This window comes from Lotus japonicus, chromosome 3 (genome assembly GCF_012489685.1).
Source record: "Lotus japonicus ecotype B-129 chromosome 3, LjGifu_v1.2".
Classification (NCBI taxonomy): Eukaryota; Viridiplantae; Streptophyta; class Magnoliopsida; order Fabales; family Fabaceae; genus Lotus; species Lotus japonicus.
In genome coordinates this window covers 12,680,475-12,693,348 of record NC_080043.1, presented here as the reverse complement: position 1 = coordinate 12,693,348, position 12,874 = coordinate 12,680,475, and positions in this window count along the sequence as shown.

Sequence of the window (12,874 nt, the reverse complement as noted above, 5' to 3'; positions counted from 1 at the left end):
ACATGAAAGCGTCAAACACGACAGCGTACGTCAAGAAATAAAAAACCATTATGAATACTCAGTATCACCTAACATGACACTACTCAAATTATCTCTCATCATTTGTTTCACCAAACATCAATTAAAAGAAGATAAATGTAAATGAGACATGGTTAATGCATTGCTAATATAAACTTTTTTTATTCATATATTCAATAAATTTTCTTCCCATCAAAAATTTATTTTTAGTTTGGTTAAAATTAAAAAGAAACGTGAGGGACTGATGCAAGTAGTCACCTTATTAAAATACTCTCACTTGTGCTCCTTTGGTAAAAAAATACTCTCACTTGTGCCCCTTTAGTAAAAAATGTCATCACTTCTAATAGTATACACCATCTGGTCACTATTATAAGCAAAAATTAGTATTTTAGATTCATTCAATAAATGATGTATGTGGTCATTAAAATGGTCACATACATCATTTATTGAATGAACCTACAAAGCTAACTTTTGCTTATAATAGTGACCAGAGGGTGTATGTTAATTTTCTTTTATTACTAATTTATATGTATATATTGCCTTCCCAACAATAAATTTCTAGATCTGTCATTGTCACTTAATACTATGACATAATGTTATGAATGTTGTTATAAAACTTCTTTTAGTTACACTGCATATTCATTCATCTCTAAAATACAAAATGAGACACGGTTCAAGAAGAAAGAGATTTCAATCCAACACGCCACCAAAGAGATTTCAATCCAACATAAATGATAATTAACATAAGTACTTTAATTTAATTAATATTTTGATATTCTGAATTTCTCAAAATTTTAAATTGGTCCAACCAAACACAGGTTTTAAGGTTACATGTTTTGTGGATGAGTAAAAATAAAGATAAGAAACTTTGAAAATTATGTAGAAATATAAATACGAGGTTAAGTCATCCAGATAAGTGACTCAATAATATTTTTACATGTATTTTAGGAAATTTTAATTCATGACACATGTTAAAAATAAATATAATTGGACCATCTAAGACTAAAATGATTCTACAGAATAGTTCTAGAGTGATTTGGACAACCCATAAAATTACAACAAAATGAGATAAAATAAATTCCATTATTCTTTTATGAAAAAAGGTTGGCTTAATAGCATTTTTGGTCCCTCACTTATCACGATTTGACAGTTCTGGTCCCTAAAGGAATTTATTAGCCTACAACGTCCCTCACATTTACTCACTGTTGCAGTTTTGGTTTTTCATCAACTTTCATCTAATATAGTAATATTTAACGTTTTTAATTAAAAAAACAATTAAAAATAAGGCTTAAAGAAAAAAATTATGTTTTCTAATTAAAAATTTTATGGTTTATGTTTTTTTTAAGTGATTTTTTGATAAAAAAACGTTAAATATTAGATGTCAGAGCATAAATTTCTTGAGGGACCAAAACTGCAACAATTAATAAATGTGAGGGACGTTGTAGACTAATAAATTTATTGAGGGGCCAGAACTTTTAAATCTTGATAAGTGAGGAACAAAAAAATGCTATTAAGGCAAAAAAGTTTTAGTTCGGCTCTGTCATCATTGGATGTAATAGCATATCTGTGACTATAGATCACTTATAGAAGTATTTACATTTCGCTTGTTGGAAATAGAGACTGAGAGTATTGCTCTGTTGTGGCATGACATTGCCCTAAAGCAAAAAAATTGACGTGCTCCGGTGTAAATCCATCCTGCCGGTTTTTCTCCCAAGAATTTACACATATACGACCTGACTCGTGCATTCGAGACAGAACGCAATAAAGCCTTCATAAAATATTGCCCAAAAGAATAATAATCGGATAGAAGAAAAGAGATGTGAATAATGGTAATCCCTACTAGACAAAACAATGGCTATGTTCTTTTTATAGCCTATTCATTTGTACAAGGACAAGGAGAATCAATGGCAATTAACAGGCATAACACCCACGCCAATGACCATAAAAGTGAATTAATTGATTTTATGCTATTATATAGGAGAAGCAATATAGAACCATCAAATCAAATTTTAGCATAAAAGAGGTATCTTTTTGTTTTCCTATTTATATTTTCAATCGACCAATAAAATAAATTTGGGATATCAAATAATAAAGAGACAAAAGGCAACATAAATACAAAAGAGACAACATTACACACAACGGAAAAAATTAACTAAAGAGTTACCTTCGTGAAGATAAATATGCACCTAGAAAAAAGAAGAAACCGTCAGATACAAGTCTACACAACACTAGAAAAACCAATATTAAAAAAAATTCAAAAAATAAAAATAAAACAATCAATGTTGCATCCTTGCAAGGAGAAGATTCATCACGAGAAAAAGAAAAACCTAGAAGACTTGAAGGAGATTGTAGTCTTAGGAAAAAAACATCTAATAAATGAGAGGAAACCTTAATTTTAATGAGTGAGAGAAATGGAGAAATGAATGATTTAAAGGAAAAGTAAAAAAGACGAAGATGCAGAAGAGAAACACACCTTAAGGAGAAGCGTGTTTGGCATAGGAGAGAAACACACCTTATTATATATTAATAATCATAAAGATTTACTTATATTTCAAGCATTAATTTCAAATTTGAAATTCATTAAAAATATTAATTATATAAGTATAATGCAATATGATTGTAATTACTGGTATAGATAGTCTAAATGGTACTTGATGGATTATAATTTCCTAAGTCCTGGCTTCAAGTCTTACTGATACCTAGATACCAAAAAAAATATGATTGTAATTGTTGACTAATTATTATAATTGTATAATTTTAGCATTTTATTTGTTAATTAAATTAATTAATAATTGTGAAATTTAAAATTACTTAATTTATAACCATCCTTTTATAGTGTTTAAATTGATTTTAAAATATTTAATAGTTTTTGAAATTATTGGAGGGAACCCCAATATAAGTTTCAGATTTAAAATTTAAATATTTCAATACCCTAAATATTTAAAATTTCAATTACTTAATTTATGTCATAATTTTTTTAATATGGCGAAAAAAATATCAAAACTTTGATATTTTTATCATTAATTTCGAGTTTCATATTTTTTATGAAATAGTTGGAGGAAATTTGAGAACTAATTTTTAATAATAAAATGGTTGAATATTAATATTTCATTTCAATTTCAAATAATTCTGAATTAGAAATAAATTTTATAGAATTAAAAAAACTTTATAAATTTCAAAATTATTGGAACCCGTTTACTAATTTCAAAAATATCAAAGTTCTTGAATTAGAAAAACTTTATATGAAATAAATTTTATTGAATTAAAAAAACTTTAATTCCAGAACCGGGAAAACCGACCGGTCAACAGTTTGAGAAAAAAAATATTTTCAGAATAAATTTTGTCCTCACAATGGTTTGAACCTGGGACCTTGGAGTTCCAAAAAGGTTTGTATACCAGTAAGCCACATGTTCTATTGGAAAAAATTGTGTGTATTTTTATATTTATTATAAGTACATAGTGATTGAGGAAACAAATCTTCCATTCAAGACACATATTTAACTTCTTTTTTTGAAAAATAAAGGATTATATATTAATATCCACAAAAAACCCCTAAGAACAAGCTCTTAGAGGGCGAGAGACCCCAATAAAAGAGGCACCCGACGAACAAAAGAAACCCCTCTAAGCCGAACAAAACCCAACCCGAACAAAAGCAAAAACAAAGCCCGAGAGAAACAAACAAATATCAAGGCACATATTTAACTTAAGTAACAATTTTTAATAATATATTTGTATTACTTAATATATATTTGTTTTTATTTATCAAAAATTAATATATATTTTATATTATATTATTTCTTTCTTTTATTATTATATAGAAGAAAAATAAATTTACAAGTATGTACATATTAATGACATAAACTACGTAATAATTTGAGTAAATTTGTAATATTTTATTTCTTTTATTTTTATGTTTAATAAAAAGTATTTTATTATCATTTATCAATAAGCTATTCATTATTCACTAAAATAACATATATTATCTATATTAATATATATATATATGTAACGTATTATTTATATTACTACGGTCGGACCTCGGTTTGACCCCAGTTCGACCTTTGAACCTTGAACCTGTGCCTCGACCGGTTTGATGACAGGTCTGGTTTTCATAACATTGGGTGCACTGATAAGTGCGAAATTTACTCAATTTTCCATGTTGGTTTTTGCACTTATTCATTCTAAATGTGAACATATCTCTCAAATTTTTCCTCATTATGTTAGAATAGTAGATCTTTAGTTTTTATATAGATACTATAGTAAATATGATTGTGATAAGTATTAAATCCTTTGTTTTTGTGTTTGTAGTAGAAAGATTAAAAGGATCCAAGCAAAGGAAGTTGATAACCCAAATTGGAGATTTTAGCTTAAGCCAAGAAAGTTCTGGCTTAAGCTAAAGAGAAAAAAAAGGAAGAGACAGTGCAGTTGGAAAATTTGAGGAATGTTGGCTTAAGCCAAATCATGGATGGCTTAAGCCCAAAAAGTCATGAGAACGACAGAAGCTGTGTGTGATAATTACCTAGCCTTGAAGAAACCTTTTGGCTTAAGCCAGAAGTGATTGGGCTTAAGCCAAAAAGTTGCAGAGTTTATTATAAAATCACGATCAGATCTGTTTCATTCCATCCAGAGAGAGAAAAACAGAACAAGAACTTGAGAGAAGGAAACCCACGAGGAAAAGAAGAGTCTTGCACCCTCCTTTGAGCTGGGAACACGCCGACGACGGCACGAGTCATTTTTTTTCTTCTCTTTTTCTTCTTGTAAGCTTTAAAGCTTCCATGAAAATGGATAACTAACTTTCTTTGTGTTGGGATTGGATGTAATCTTTTAACTTCTATATATTCATCTTGATTTTCATGTATAAATTCATGTTCTTTGTGATGATTTCAATGGGTTATCTTGGTCTTAATGCTAGTTTTAGATTGATCAACTAAAACTTGATCTTGGATTTGATAGCTTAAGTGGGAACTTTGTTCGTGAATCTGAAATAGATAATCTCATCTATTGAATATAAGATCTAGGAATAGGGTTATTTCAATAGTCAATTAACACCTTAGTTTAATGCTACTTGCTCTCTTAACTATTCAAGGAATTGATGATTAGTTAGTGAGTTGATGATCTTTTTCATGAGGGAACTATGAAGAAGTTAAGACATGGTGTGATGAAATCAAACATAGCATGATTTATATGTGAGATCATAGAATACTTAGAGGTTAACTGGTGAACTCTGATTCCAACCGTTTTCCCAACTTGTTTACAATCCGTTTTATTACTTCTTTCCTTTAATTTTGTAACGTTTGACAAAACAATCAACACACCTTTGATGAACTCATTGCTTAGGTAATTTCACTAAAGAACGACATTTGTATTAGCAATTCCCTGAGGACGATAAAAACCCTTTACTATACTACAGTTGAATCTTGAAAGGGATTTGAAAGTAGTTGTGGTAAAAACCTTTCAACATGCACCGTAGGGGGACCCTAACAAAGAACCCACTTTTTCCTTCAAGTGAATTTTGTTTTCAAGTTATGGAAATGAATAGGAAAAGTAGAAATGGGTTTGTTTCCTTTGAAGGCAGGAGAGAAGAATGAGAAAAAAATGGAGTTTTTGGAAGTGGCTCGAGGGGATGAAGAAGTTGGGGAAGAAGAGAGAGAAAGGGGGAGAGAGATTTTAATGGAAATCAAAGTTGGAAATGTAATGATGAGTGAGAAATTCAGTATTTTTTTAAATTAAAAACTAAAACCGAATTTACATAAGCACCCTTCAATTTAAATTGACTTTTTAAAAAAATTAAATTGGCTTTAATAAGAGAGTGTTGGGTTTTTAGTCCAATTAAAAAGGTGTTGATTGCTAACTTACACCTTCTAAAAAACAAGGGGGAATAAGTTAGCATTCCTATATATATATATATATATATATATATATATATATATATATATATATATATATATAATTACATATTGAGACCAAAGCTGTCGGCCAGCAAATTTGCCTTCACTACTATCTTGTTAAAAGCTGCCGGCCAAAGAAAATGCACCACGATTCTTATTTATTTTCAGTTTTAAATTATTGTAGAGACATGGTCTCCTCCTTTAGTAGCTTTGATTTGTCTTTTGTTCGTCGTTCCGACAATTTGGTAGCTGACTTCTTGGCTAAGAACTCCTCAAACTTTTCCAACGTTGTTTGGATTGAGGAGGTTCCGTCGGATTTAGTTCCTTTGGTAACTTCGGATGTATTAGCCTCTATGGATCTTTGATTTCAATATATTATCCACTTTCAAAAAATGCACCACCTTTGGCAGGACGATTTTGAGGACGCGCTTGGGAATGATCCAAAACTCGGGTCTCAATAATTTTTGCTTTGTTCCCCAGCAGATAGAAGTTATTTATAATAACATAATAAGCTTCTTGATTTGTATGCTAAGTGAATTTCACCTTTTTTAAAGCAAAATTATAAAGATGAGAAAATTGACAAGATACACAACCCTCCTCAAATGAGTCACAAGCTGACAACCACAAAAGGGCTAAAACACCTAGGGGAAACATAGAAGAAAAAGGTCTGAAAGCCTAAGATTACTAACCTGAAAATTTTAACCTTTATATATGTATAAACGTATGCATAGATATAGATTTGATATACCTAAACTCTAGACTTTTTATGGAATTCTAACTTTATTTGGTGAATGAATGAAATTAGAAGACAAAATGAAAACTTCAAATATTCAGTACAACAAGGTTGATCATAAAAAAATTTCTTACTTTAATAATACATTTGTTATATATTAAAAGGCGCCATATTAAAAATAGTAATTAATTTAGTTTACTATTTTCAAACAATTCCTCAAGACTTAATTAATAATTCAAATAAAAATATTAATATTAAACTTATTATATGAAAAATTTAAAAGTTTTTCAATTGGTTAAAAATATAAAAATATTAAATATCAATTAATGATTTTATTAATATACAGGTCAAGTCAAATTTAATTTATTATTATTATTATTATTATTGTTGTTGTTGTTGTTGTTATAATTATTTAAAATATAAAATAATATTGAAATTTATTTTTAAATATGAGAAATTGAATTTTTTTTAAATTAGTAAAATTTTCACTTGAGCTTTATCTTAATAACGAAAATGATAACTTATTGACAAAAAATTTATGTTATGAATTGTATTAACTATTAGTTATTAATTATTCAATTTCTTATACAACAAATAATTCATTAAGTGCTAGTGTTATCTTTTTCATGTGCTTTCTGTTTGCTAGTTCCTTTTCCTTCTGTATCTGGAACTGTGGGCTTGGATTCTCTTTAACCTTTTTTATTCTTTGATCTAGCTTTTGTTATCTTGTATTTTGTTATGTTTTGAGACTTGTTTATTGATCGTTCTTGATCTGTGTTAATCACTTGGGAAAGTTTTGTTCCCATGTTTTTTTTCCCTTTTTAAACAAATCTTTTATGTTTTCATAAAAACGAATTAGTTAAAAATAATTTTTTTTTTGACATTCTTGTTCTTTTTTCCCACTACACTCATTCATGAACCATAACACAATTCTTTTTCTTAAAATCATTAATATAGCGTATATTTATCTCTTTAGATGACAAAAAACAAAACAAAATCGCAAATGATAAGACAAAAGTGATTTTGAGGTAGATATATTGCATATGCTTAATTATTTCAACATTTAAACCCCTTATGATAGAAAAATAATTCTAGAGGCACTGAATTCTTGTTTTGAAACATAAAACTAGCCTCAATATAACTTTTATTTTGCTTAATAATTATTTTCAAATTTTTCATTGTGTGCACCAATTCCGCATATGCATCCTCCATCTATGCATTTCCCATGACTAGGTAAATCACATGCCAACCAACCACAGTCACTGTCAGATGTGCACGCATTGACCAGGACGTTAAAACCTGCAAAATTCATTCACCTTGTCAAATGCTTAATATTCATTGCACACAATGTTACATACCATGTATCAAGCTAATTAATGTGCACATAGTATTTAAATTTGTAGTTAAGCTAATTGTTCAAAAGCAGGAAACAAAGAAATACCGGGTTCCGATACTATGAGAAATAACACGGTGAAGCAAAGAAACAGAAATGAAGATTTAACTGCCATCATGCGCCTGAGAGTAGAGTGATTTTTAGAATCAAAGTTTTTTGCAAGAATGCAGAGCTGAGTATTACATGGGGTTATATTTATAATGAAAAGTGCATTGACATTTAATAATATTTTTACTAATGAGAATTTTTAGGGTCCGTTTGGTGGACAGTGTAAGCATACATATATAATAATGTAATCATATCCTACTCTAATATGTTGTTTGTTGTGTCAGCTGGATATGATAACGCACCCTTATCCTATCCTGTCAATTACGTGTAAAAGTTATCCCAAGTAAGGAGTTAAGATAGAATTATCTTGAGATGATAGGATAACATTTTTCAATTCTTTTTTAGTATCCTAAACTTAAATTCATTTATTTCAATATTTGTATTTTATATAATTTATAATAATATTAATTAGTAAATATAACAATATTAATTTTATTAATATACTTATTTTATTATTATTTATTTATATTATAATAAAAATACATAAAACTATTATTCACAAACCGTGAAATAAACTACTAACTTATAAATATTGATTTATTAGTAGTAAATATAGATTATTTTATATTAGGAGTTTCTATTATTCAAAATTATTTCTCTTCTTATTTAATAATTTCTAATTTAAATATAAAGTACATTTGAAAAAATATTAATTTTAATAATAATTTTAAAATTTAATAATTTTTTATTTTTTATCACTTGCCACTACTAAATTATAACAATTGGCTAAATATAAGCTCCATTCACAAAAAACATTTAGTATGAAAAAAATTATAGGCTTATTTATGAAAATATGAAAAAAATTAAGTTATTAAAATTAATTAAGTTTTAGGTAATTTAAAAATATAGGCTTCTGTATGAAAATATGAAAAAAATTTAAATTTAATAGAATAATCATTTTTTTTAAATTAGTATGTGTTTATTATTCAAAGGAAAATTTCATATATTTCCAATATTTATATCATATCTTACCATTATCATGTTCACCTCAAATACAAGATATGATAAAAGTCTATCATGCTTATCATATCTCGTCTTTATCCAACTCTCTTTCATCCAGGAATATATTAATGAAAACTATTAATGAGACATAATGCATGAAAATAAAATAATGATACTCTAAATTATTAATTGTTAACTATGATATATAAAAATAATATAAATTAACTTGAACCAGTACTAAATGTTCGCTACATTTAATAGAATAATATATAAATATTTTGAGGAAATAGAATAAAAAATATATTAAGTGTAGTTGACTTGACCCACTTTTAAATACTATATTTAATATAATAACATATAAATATTATAAGTTAATAAAGTTAAATAGATAAATGCAATATAACTATACATAGTAGATATAATCTCGTGCCACGAGTTTATTTAAAATATTTTTTTAATATTATATAAAATTTACTATAGCTATTCATTATAAATATAAAAAAATAAATAATTGTGCCAAAAAAAGACACCTCAATAAATAGTATTAAAAAAATTAATTATTAAATAATATAAAAATAATTAAGTGAATTTGAAATATTGTAAATCAAGTAATAAGTTTTTAATATAATTTATCATAACATAAATTTTTATACTTTTTGCAAAAATTAAATAATTTTAAATTTTAAAATTATAATAAGTTATAGTAATTAGTTTTAGTTGTCATTTTTTAAACATGACTCAACTTAATATTAGTAATCAAAATTAAAATGATATTATTGTTAATTTTAGTGTATAAGAAATTGGAAAGTCTTACTATCAATATCAATATCAATATATCAATATATATATTAGAAAAGAAGAACTTCCATCAGGCTGATTTAGTGACGTGTCGTTTTCACATTAATTCTTAGTGACGTGTCATTCTCAGAAAAAAAATTCCACGTGTCATTTTCAGGTTAATACGCATAAAAAATACATTTTTAAATTTTAGATTTGATTAGGATTTAGGTTGTTTATTTCTGGATTTTATCTTAATTTATTTTTTATTTATTTTTAGAGTATTAATTAATTTTTATGGTATTTTTATTGAATTTTCGGATTTTTAATTAATTCGAGATTTTATGAGTTTTTATTGTGATTTGCTAGATTTTGATAGTTTTTATCTATATTTATTTAGTACCTTTTTAAATTTTAGATTTGATTAGGATTTAGGTTGTTTATTTCATGATTTTATCTTAATTTATCTTATTATTTATTTTTAGAGTATCAATTAATTTTTATGAAATTTTTATTGAATTTTCGGATTTTTAACTAATTCAAGATTTTATGAGTTTTTATTGTGATTTGCAAGATTTTTGTAGTTTTTATCTATTTTTATTTAGTACATTTTTAAATTTTAGATTTGATTTAAAAGATTTGTCCTAATTATCTAAGATTTACCTAGATTACTCCTTAATAAATTTATTTCATCATGATTTAAATAGATTATTAATATCTGAATTTTTTTTTTCATAAAATTTTAAAAGATTAAAAAACTAAAAATTCAATAAAAATACCTTAAAAATTAATTAATAAAAACTATCAAATCACAATAAAAACTCATAAAATCATTAATTAAATAAAAATCCAAAAACTCAATAAAAATCAAATAAAATTTAATTAATACTCTAAAAATAAACTTTTTCTTCACCTAAAATTTATTTCCATAACAAATCTTGAAACCAATTTTTTAAATTTAATTTTAAATCTGAGAAACTTTTTCATAAAATATTAAAATCTTAAAAGCTTTGTCTTAATTATCTAAGATTTACCTAAATTGCTCCTTACTAATACTGCATCAGTCATCTCCTCCCCTACATGTCTCTACAGTGAACCGGTTGGCATGGAGGAAAAATGAGGAAGATTACTCAAGTATGCAACTTGCTTTATATGGTGCTGATAATTGTGTAAGTTGATAATTGTGTAAGTGTTTGGCATAAATGTTTATGCTTCGCTTCCTAAAGGTTATTTTTTGTTGCTGAATTTGATTGACCTAATTAGTATGCACTATATTTGGTAGTGTTGATTCAATTCCTAAAAGTCATGGCCTTTAATTTTCTCTTAATTTGTTCATTGTTCCCTATTTTGTGATTGTTTTGTTTAATTTCATATATGCTTTAGTATTTGTTGGTGGTTTCTGTGATGCTTCCATATCTCTTAGATAAACTAATGTTGTGATGCTTCCTCTTATGCAACTCTTATTCTGAATGTACGTAATCGGCCAATTGATAGCAGACTTACATGCTTTTATCCTTCCCATTGCAAGTTTATTTAATTGCATCATTATCTTTCAGTTTTGGCTGCCAAAACTTCATCTACAATGTCAGCATCATGAAGGCAGAGAAACTCTTTCAGGAGAAGGGACGTCCAACAAATTTGACCTAGGATCCCAGTTAAAGAAATGAGATTTAGGTAAGATACTTATTCATATGATTGCTTTCAATTCTGGATTTTGCTATTTTTCTTATTAATTAATAGCTTTTTTTTGTTGTCAATTGTAAATCGCTTTTAGACATAGCTATAGTCTCTTTTATTTTGCTTTACTATCTCAATAGTGGAAGCTTTTTTCAATCAGTACATGAGTTAAAATTCTAAATTTGCTTAACTAAATGTCTGATTCTATTTGATTTTCAGGCAGTTTCCTATTTGGCTCAAGAATGTTTGGGGTTATGGTCCGGGAACTGCATCCTTGTACCTGTCACTTCCATGGGTATTAGTTGTACTCATAGCTGCATCTTTATAACTCATAAGTTACATTTAGTTTGGCTTCATAACTGATACTTGAACTTTTGCTTAGTGAGAAGCAAGCCTTAACACAGTTAATGAGCTGAATGGAAAGGGAATGTGGGTAAGGAGAATGAATCATATAAAATTTCCTTATTTTCATTCACCAATTTATGGCTTTTGCTCTTGCTATCTCATTTCTTGCTGATAAATTTATAGCTACTGATTTGTGTTGATTTTGGATCTTAGAATTATGAATCTGATCAAATAAGTAACTTTTCCAGCATGTGGTTCATTCTCCTTTTCGTCTCCATTTTTTTACTGCAATTCTTGATCTGATGTGGAATGGGGTAAGGATATAAGATTGGTGGCAGAATGAACAGTTCTGGGTTCATATAATGAGGATAGGGACTTTGCTAAGCTCTATGGACATCACTTCTCATCCCAATCTTAGGTAAGGGAAGAAATTTATTATAACCTTCACACATTCTGATTGCTTAGTATAAAAAGATTATTAACTCTTATCCGGGTTTTATGGACTTGCATGTCTGCTCGCCTTTTTTTTTTGGTAATTCAATTGTTTTCCACTACCTAAACATTATTTCATTGTTCCTCTCAATCTGTTTTGTCCATCTCACATGTGCAATGTAAGCTCTTGCTTGGTTTGCAATTTGGTTTTGTATTTTTTTTCTATAACAGATGCATCATCTTGCACAATTTAAGATCATTCCCAATGATGTAAAGTAAAAGAAAGACATTGATGCTCCCAACTACCAAAGAAGCATGGCGATGATTAATGATATGTGATGGATTTGCAAGAAATGGAGCATGAGTTCTACACCAAGAATAGTATAAAATGTGTTATTCTAAATACAGTTGGTGGCTACTATACAGCTCTAAAGGACCACACTTCTTGATAAATGGTGGCAAAAAAGAGCATGTAAAGATCAATGTTTGTTGTAATGATGTTTCAAGGTGTTGTCACCTATGTATAAGTAAATCCTTCTCCTATTTTGACACGTGTTACAC